Source organism: Dipodomys spectabilis, unplaced genomic scaffold (assembly GCF_019054845.1).
Source record: "Dipodomys spectabilis isolate Male_0828 unplaced genomic scaffold, ASM1905484v1 ptg000147l, whole genome shotgun sequence".
Classification (NCBI taxonomy): Eukaryota; Metazoa; Chordata; class Mammalia; order Rodentia; family Heteromyidae; genus Dipodomys; species Dipodomys spectabilis.
Genome location: NW_024870824.1, coordinates 9,630,381 through 9,639,547, shown reverse-complemented (window position 1 = coordinate 9,639,547; position 9,167 = coordinate 9,630,381). Strand labels below are relative to the sequence as shown.

Below are 9,167 nucleotides of genomic sequence, written 5' to 3'. Positions count from 1 at the left end.
AGGCAAGGATGTCCACTGTCTCCACTCCTCTTCAACATAGTCCTAGAACCCTTAGCCAGGGCAATAAGGCAAGAAAAAGACATTAAAGGGATCCGCATAGGGAAAGAAGAAGTGAAACTATCCCTTTTTGCAGACGACATGATACTATACCTCCACGATCCCAAAAACTCCATCCCCAAACTTTTAGAAATCATAAGTCACTTCGGCAAAATAGCAGGATACAAAATAAACCCACAAAAATCAGTTGCCTTCCTATACACTGATAACGCACAGGAAGACAGGGAAATAAAGGGAGCAACCCCATTCACAATAACCTCCCAAAAAATAAAATATTTAGGAATTAACCTAACCAAAGATGTAAAAGAACTATTTAATGAGAACTATAAAAAGTTAAAGAAAGAAATTGCAGAAGACACTAGGAAATGGAAAGACCTCCCATGCTCCTGGATAGGCCGACTTAATATAGTAAAGATGGTGATACTTCCAAAATTAATATACAAATTCAATGCAATTCCTATTAAAATCCCAATGACGTACATCACTGAAATACAGAAAACAGTCCAAAAATTTATATGGAACAACAAAAGACCTAGAATAGCCAAAACAATTCTAGGGGATAAAGACAATATGGGAGGGCTATCCATGCCGAACTTCAAACTCTACTACAGAGCTATAATCACAAAGACAGCATGGTACTGGCACAAAAACAGACCCGAAGACCAATGGAACAGAATAGAAGATCCAGATATAAATCCACAGGCCTACAGCCAGCTGATATTCGACAAAGGAGCCAAAGACATACAATGGAAGAAACACAGCCTCTTCAACCGCTGGTGCTGGGAAAACTGGGCAGCCACATGCAGAAAACTAAAAGTGGACCCCAGCCTATCACCATGCACCAACATCAACTCAAAATGGATTAAAGACCTTAACATTAAACCTGAATCTCTGAAACTACTGCAGGACAGAGTAGGAGAGACACTTGAACTAATAGGCACAGGAAGGAACTTCCTGAACAGAGTCCCAGGGTCACAACAAGTTGGAGAGAGACTCGACAAATGGGACTACCTTAAAATAAAAAGCTTCTGCACAGCTAAATCTATCGCAACTAAGCTAGAAAGACAACCAACTAATTGGGAAAAAATATTTACCAGCAATATATCAGACAAGGGGTTAACATCCTGTATATACAGGGAACTCAAGAAACTAATCCCTCCCAAACCTAACAAACCAATTACTAAATGGGCAAGGGAACTAAAGAGGGACTTCTCAAATGAAGAAATAAAAATGGCAAAGAAACACATGAGGAAATGTTCATCATCCCTGGTGGTGAAGGAAATGCAAATAAAGACAACCCTGAGATACCACCTTACCCCAGTCAGAATGTCCCACATCCACAAATCAGCCAACGACAAATGCTGGAGGGGATGTGGAGAAAGAGGAACCCTATTACACTGCTGGTGGGAATGTACACTTATACAACCACTTTGGAAAGCAGTCTGGAGGGTCCTTAGAAAGCTAAAGATTGACCTCCCTTACGACCCAGTCATACCACTTCTAGGCATCTACCCTGAACAACAGGAACCAATATACAAGGACACGTGCACCTCCATGTTTATTGCAGCACTGTTCGCAATAGCTAGGATATGGAAACAACCTAGGTGCCCCACCACAGATGAATGGATCCAAAAATTGTGGTATCTATACACAATGGAATATTATGCAGCCATTAGAAATGACAAAATAATGGCATTTGCAGGGAAATGGATGGAGCTAGAAGGAATCATGTTGAGCGAGGTAAGCCAAGAACGAAGAGACAAACGGTACATGGTCTCCCTCATAAGTGGATGCTAAATCCAAAAGGTTAGTGATACGACAAAACTAACAGGACTTAAGAAACAAAGAACTCCCGCTCATCTGGTTGAACCACTACTAAATATCCTCATGCTGCTGATCACAAATATGGTATATAACATGTGAACACTGTTATATATTACAGACTGTGGTAGACAATTTGCTCCAGGGAAGTTAGAATGAACTTGTGACTTTGAAATTATGTAATCATTTAATCACAATCAAAAAAAAAAAAAAAAAAAGAACCTCGGGGAAGGGAGGGAGGGAGGGGATGGTAGGGGGAAAACAATGGAGGGGGTAACAATGTTCAAGAGGAAGTGTACTCATAACCTCACTCATGTAACTGTGACCCTCTGTATAGTAGCTTTACAATAAAAAAAAAAAAAAAAAAAAAAAAGAAAGTAATAGAACTACAATTCCCAACTTCTTTTAAGTATAGCCACATGACTTGTTTTGGCCAATGTAATGTGACTAAAAGTTACTTCCAGGTTTCCTGTTTCCTTCCTATTCAAACGTCCTTCATTGCCGGTCAAGATGGTTTACAGCCCAGCTTTCTAGCCAACCTTCTAATGGATGTGTCCATGTTGGTGAGGGAGGGATGAACCTTTGTGATTTTATGTCACTGAAACTTAGAAGTTATTTATAACTACACTGTAACTTAGCCTGTCCTGACTAAATACAAGTAAACACAGAGAAGACTTTGTTTCCAGGTGAAGAGGCAAGCTTGCTTTGAAAAAGTAAGTAGTGCTGAAGTCCCATTGAGTTCACCGTGTTCAGCTCCAGAAAGGTGGGTTGGGAAGTAGCGATGAGAGAAGCAGATTCCAGAAAGAGCTTATGAAGATTGAAAACTGGCTACAGCTAAGTTGTTGTTGGTTTTTGGGGTTTTTTTGGTTTGTGTATGTGTGTGTGTGTGCGCGTGCGCACCAGTCCTGCGGCTTGAACTCAGGGCCTAGGCACTGTTCCTTGAGCTCTTTTGCTCAAGGCTAGCACTCTACCACTTGAACCACAGCTCTACTTCTGGCTTTTTAATGATTAATTCGAGATAAGAGTCTCAAACTTTCCTGCCAGGGCTGGCTTCGAATCATGATCCTCGAATCTCAGCCTCCTAAGTAGCTAGGATTACAGGCCTGAGCCACCTGCACCTGGCTACAGCTAAGTTTTGAAGGGCCTTAGACTTAACAAAGCAATGGATGTTGCCCTGGAAGTTGAAGATCTCAAATCTGATGACTGGTTAAATAGTGATAGAGAATATTGGGAGAGAAACTAAGTGAAAGGAGGGAATTAGATAGAGAGCTATTGCCAAGAAACATAGCATAGCTTTGTTTGATTTCACTCCTTAGAGAAAGCAATTGTTAGACATTTGGTGAGTTTTTTTCTCTCCAGCAATTAAACATACAGGCACACACACACACACACACACACACACACACACACACACACACACACGCACACACACACACACACACACACACACACACACAAATTTCTTTTGTTTTCTTTTTTGGCCTAAGACCAGGACTTGAACTCAGTACTTGACACTGTCCTTCATTGGCTGGTACACTATCAACTGACCCACACCTCCAATCCCAACATAAAACAAATTTAAGACCACAAATAAGATTAGTCATACTCTACCTACTATTTTGAAATGCTTTTCCAATTAATAATATTTTCATAGTCATCTTGAAGAGATTTGCCTCTTTTTTTTTACTTGCTTGTATGCCATTGAACAATATTCCTTAACTATATAACCATTTCTCTATGGACATGAAGTTCTTTTCTTGTATGCCATTGAATAATATACCTTAATTATATAACCACTTCTCTATGGCCATGAAGTTCTTTTCATGATTAAAATAATGCTTTGGTAATATTAATACCTTTGAATAGCTTCCTTCTGCAGACATCAAGACTAGTTTTTCTATCCTTCCAATAGTGAAAATGTTAGACAGAAGAACAAAAGAACACAATCAGGCAGGCTGTTTGAGGTAATGATTTGGGGTAAGGTGTGCCTGATATGCAACAATTATGCTCAGAATGGTGTCTTGAACATAATGAACTTTCAGTATTTGTCCAATGAATGAGGGAATGAGGGAATGAATAAATGCACTATGAATTTTTATCCACTGGCCATATTTAGGCACCATAAATATGGCGATCCCTCATGGATCACAAGCTTTCTCAACCGCAGGGCATGGGGGTGGGGCAGATAATCCTTTGCCATAGGGTATCCTGTGCACTGTATGATACCAAGCAGAACTCCTGGCCTCACCTACTAGATGCGCCACGAACACAATTCTAGTTGCAAGAAGAAAAAAAAGTGGTCTTTGGAAATTGTGGTGTTTCCCTTGGGGGGAAAGTCACTTCTGGCTTAGATCCATTCGTTTATAAGTTGAATTTACAGAAGGACAAAAGCCCTTTCTAAAACCAACTCTATGAACATTGATTCTTGTTTTCCTTTATCTTCCCAAATCCAGTGGCCTTTCCTCTTAGGGTTTCTTGTCATTTCATAGAACTTCTTGGGTATTTTAGATTTGGTTTAGATTTTCTTCTTTTAGGGCCATTTTTCCTGACTTCCCCTCCAAGTTTAGGTGAGTTCTACTGCACACTGTTATAGAATATTCTCTATTCATCAGATAGTTTTCCACGATGGGGCTAATCAAACTGAATTATCCCATTGAATTGAATCATTATTCAATTAATCTGTTTCCTTCAGACAATTTCTTTTTTCTTTCTTTTCTTTCTTTCTTTTTTTTTTTTTTTCCAGTTGTGGGGCCTGAACTCTGGGCCTGGGTGCTGTCCCTCAGCTCTTCAGCTCAAGGCTAGCGCTCTACTGCTTGAGCCACAGTGCCACTTCTGGCTTTTTCTGCTTATGTGGTACTGAAGAATCAAACTCAGGGCTTCATGCATGCAAGGCAAGCACTCTACCACTGAGCCACCTTCCCAGTCCCTCCTTCAGACAGTTTCTGAGAAGAAAGTTAGGTAGGTTCTTCTATCGAGTACCCCAAACAAGATCTGACACATGGGCAGACACTCAATGAGTAGTTGGAGGGTAGCGGTATCACAACGCCTTAATTTTAACCAATACCCAACGTGGGCTTCAGCTTTCATTAATATTTGCTCTGTCCCTCCTGAAACAATTTTGAAAGACAATGTTACTTGTACACACATTTTAAAATCAGTATGTTAATTTTCATCATTAAGTTCATATAGTTTGAAGACGATGAATTCCAGCATGCTACAGATATTGGAATTTAAAAATCAAACTGCGCTGGTTACAGGTGACTTCAGGAGGCTGAGGTCAAGGTTCAAAACCAGCCCAAGCAGGAAAGTACAGGAGACTCATCTGCAATTAACCACCAAAAAGCCAGAAATGGAGCTGTGGCTCAAAATGATAATGCCAAGCTTGAGCAAAAATGCTAAGTGTCTTGAATTCAGGCTCCAGTATGCATATGCATACATGTACATACACACACACACACACACACACACACACACACACACACATACACCCCAAAACAACCAAAAAAACTATGACATTATTCTTTAAGAGTAACTATTATTCTAGAAAAATAAGGAATAGTGTGGTTTGGGAGGGATGGGTGAGAATGTTCAAAGGGGAGACATTGATCAAGATGTATTATATTCATAAACTTTTGTTGTTTTTGTTTTGTAGGTCATCGGGCTTGAACTCTAGGCCTGGGAGCTGTCCCTCAGGTCTTCAGCTCAAGGCTGCATTCTACTACTTGAGCCACAGTGCTCAAGTAGTACTGTTTATGTGGTACTGAGGAATCCAGGGCTTCATGCATGTGAGACCAGCACTCTACCACTGAGCCACCTTCCCAGCCCATAAACTGCTTGGTTGAATGACAAATTCCTTTGTACAAATATTTAAAGATAAAAAAATTAAGTAGCTATTATTCTGTTATAATTATTTCCAAAATTCTCTTTGATTTGTTTTCTACTACTGTTCAAGGTAAACATTAGAAAGATGTCAAATTTTTAAAGATGTTTAATGAGCTATTAGAGAAAGTTGAATTAAATGATCAACGGAAGCTATCAGTTTAGAAAATGAGATGTTTTTTACACTTGGGGGAAAGGCACCTTAAGAATTACAGGGTGGTAGGTAGACTCTCCTTTTATACTCTAGCGGAAGAATTATTAGGAACATAGATATGTTCTCAAACAAACCAGTTTTAGGAAAGAGTATTTGCAGGAAGGGAGTACCTGAAAATTAATTCTCTAATAATCTTGGTGTGCTGCTTGGAAACCCACTACTGGGTGTGATCTGACATAATCACCTGCAGAGGGCAGTGTTGGACAAGCAATTGGATTCCATCTTTGGCTCTTCCTCAGGGAAGCTTCAGAAAGGGCAATTCAGTTTGAATACAGTGCTACCCCAGCCCTCTCTGGCATGTGTATTTACATAGTGAATTATTCATAGAAAAATGGCTAATGAGAAAAGAGACCAGTCTCTATCCTGTACCTAAAAATCAAGACCAGGACCTATGAACATATGAAAACTTTTTGCTCAGCTGGTGGCTCATGCATGTAAATCTAGCTATTCAGGAAGCTGAGATCTGAGGATCACAGTTCAAAGCCAGCTGGGCAGGAAAGTCCATGAGACTCTTATCTCCAATTAACCACCTAAAAACTAGAAGTGGAGCTGTGGATCAAAATGGTATCAGGCTAGCCTTGAACAAAATAGTTTAGGGACAGTGCCTAGGCCCGGAGTTCAAGCCCTACCACTGACCAAAAAAAAAAAAAAGAACTTTTTCCTTTCTCCTCTTCTAGAACTGCATTTGAGAATGAAACTGAATGAAATGTGCATAAGAATGTTGCTTTTTCTCTTGGAAGAAAAAAAAAGTGAAATATCAACCATTTACAGTTCTAGGCTGAGAACTCAGCTCTGGAATGTTCAGGTCTCTTTGTAGCACTTTTGAAGGTGAGGATGGATGTGGGACATCTCCATACCCCAGCTTCCCTGGCTGTGAGGCAGGTGTGATGTCATCTTTATGGTAGGAAGGAGGGAGGATTCAATGAGGTTAGGAAAGAGGTCCAGCACGAGGAGCATTTAACAAGCATCTAGTAATCAGTAATTGTAAGGATGGTAGTAAAGACAAAAACATTGACTTGACAGTTGGTCAGCATGACTGTTTCTACTCTTATCATTCATGTCCACTGGGAGAATCAGAGTGAAAAAGAAATCAAGCCACTGCAATGTAGAAAAATGTACAAGCATAGGACTAGAAGCAGAAAGAGCGAAAGCAGAAAGGCATAACCATGTATTCCATATGAGACTCACCTGACTCCTCACCATTACTGGTACTTCCAGGGCTGAAATGTTGATGAGAATGCATGTATCTAAAACAGTACATGCGTGACTCTAACCTGGCAGCAGGTGCAGTGGCACATGCAATCATCTCAGCTACTTAGGCAGTAGACATTGGGATGCTCCCTGGCTCAAGGTCAGCCCAAGGTAAAAGGTAGCAAGACCTTGTCCCAACAAATAAGCTGGGCATTTTGTGTGCATCTATAATCCCAGCTATAAAGCAAGGATATGGGTGGAGGTTTGTGGACCCAGCTGCCTTGGGCAAAAATGTGAGGGCGTATTTGAAAAAAAAAATAACCTACCAAAAAAGGGAGGCGCATAGCTCAATTGTTGGACCCCAATACCACACGAAAACCTGTCTGCCTCGGGCACCACACCGAAGTCATTACTCTCTCCAGGACGTTCTGTCCTCTGTGAAACTTCAAAGGGCAGAGGATGAAGCAGTCGGACAAAGTCTGATGGGTGAGTGGCACTCAGAGCTTGCAGCCAGCCCCATCCCTCTGTCTCCATGGAGCCCGGGGGCCCCCCGGACTGGGTCAGAGCAAGGCCAAGGAGAGCTTGGATGAGATGCGTATCCTTTCACCTGGCCGTTGTCCAGCCCCCAAATAGCTCCTGTGTCTGGTCCAAAAACAAGATCACATGACAGGAGGAGAAGTTCGTCTGCAGCCGCTTGTCCTTGGACTCTCAGTGGGCACAGTAGTGTCCGCTGCCCTGTCCCCAGGTTCCCAAAGCCGGAAGGCCACCTGCCATGCTGCCCGGCTGGGGCGAGTCTGGTTTCACCCAGTCCTTCTCCTAGGGCTGCCTGGACTCCATTCGCAGTAGCAAGGCAGCAGGAGAGCTAGACCAGGGTCCTGGCTGCCTCGTGAGGATCAGAGTACCTCCGCTTCTGCCCTGCCTAGGGCGGTGAATGGGAGTTCCTTCCCCCGCAGCCCCCTGCCAGCTGCCCCCCCTTCCTGCCCCACAGCGCAGTGTGAGCACGGGAGCCGCAGCCCCACCCAGCCGGACCCCAACGCGCCCAGAGCCCAGGTGAGTGCTGGGTGTATCAGGTTGTTGCACCCTTCAAGCCTATGCTCTGTCAGAACGGCCTGTCCCCGGCAGGATCCTGCTACCCTCCCGGATTGGTGAGTGGCCGGCTTGAGTACAGTGGTGGAGGCTGGGGTTAAGGATTTCCTGGACTCCTTTCTCTCATTCAGAGGCTGGTGGGCTCCCAGAGAGAGAACGAGGTAGGTCTGGAGCTCAGCTGGGAAGCAGGAAATGAGGCTTAGCAAGTGAATTCTCTTTGCTGAGATCTAAGTGAATTCATTAGTCAGATCCCACTGCGGGAAAGTTAAGGCTTCATTTTTTTTTTAAAGAGCTCTGTATGCATAGGGAAGAAAAGGATTATAAATCCTGCAGGGTTTTCTTTTGCCATCTCTTCCTTCTTGGAGCCTTGCAAGCATACTGAAAGGTCCAAGAGCTTCTTATTTTGGTTGTGAATAAGAGGAATACAATCAAGGGTTTGGAAAGAGTTGCTCTGTGAGCAGAGCCAAAGGACAAACAAGTTTTGTGTCTTGATCTCTGCAAGCCAAGCCCATCCTATTCAGGATGTGTAAAGGGACCATGGTGCTTTTGCACATGCGCAGTTATCCCAGACACTGCTCCTGGGTTATGAATCACACATATCTATGCTACGAAAAAGTCTGTACTGTTCTGGTGCGAGCAAAGTCATCACTCAACTAAGTCTGCATTGTTTAGTGATCATAGGCCGAAGTTCAGTTTGAAGAGTTGTTTTTTGATCAGGTGTGCAGACATGTCCCACCTTGAATCTCTTCCCCCATCTGCTGCCAGGAAGACTTGCTGTTGTGGTAGCAATATGGCTGCCAGCAGCTCAGGGGACATCTCCCAACACCCAGCACAGAACAGGTGCATCTCCTTCCCAATGGTCCTCCATCAGTTCCTCTCAAAGTGAGTGTGGGCACCGTGCCCACTGCTGACATGGGAT

At 42.8% G+C, this 9,167-nt stretch overlaps 1 protein-coding gene across 1 annotated transcript in view; it reads left to right on the top strand.

Moving 5' to 3' along the window:
• Positions 1 to 7,868: 7,868 nt before the first annotated feature.
• Positions 7,869 to 9,167, top strand: part of Fgf1 (fibroblast growth factor 1) — a 112,744-nt gene continuing 111,445 nt past the window's right edge. The window contains exon 1 of the mRNA XM_042692170.1: positions 7,869 to 8,212. The gene's annotated coding sequence lies outside the window, so the exon portion shown is untranslated. The remainder of the gene's footprint in view (positions 8,213 to 9,167) is intronic.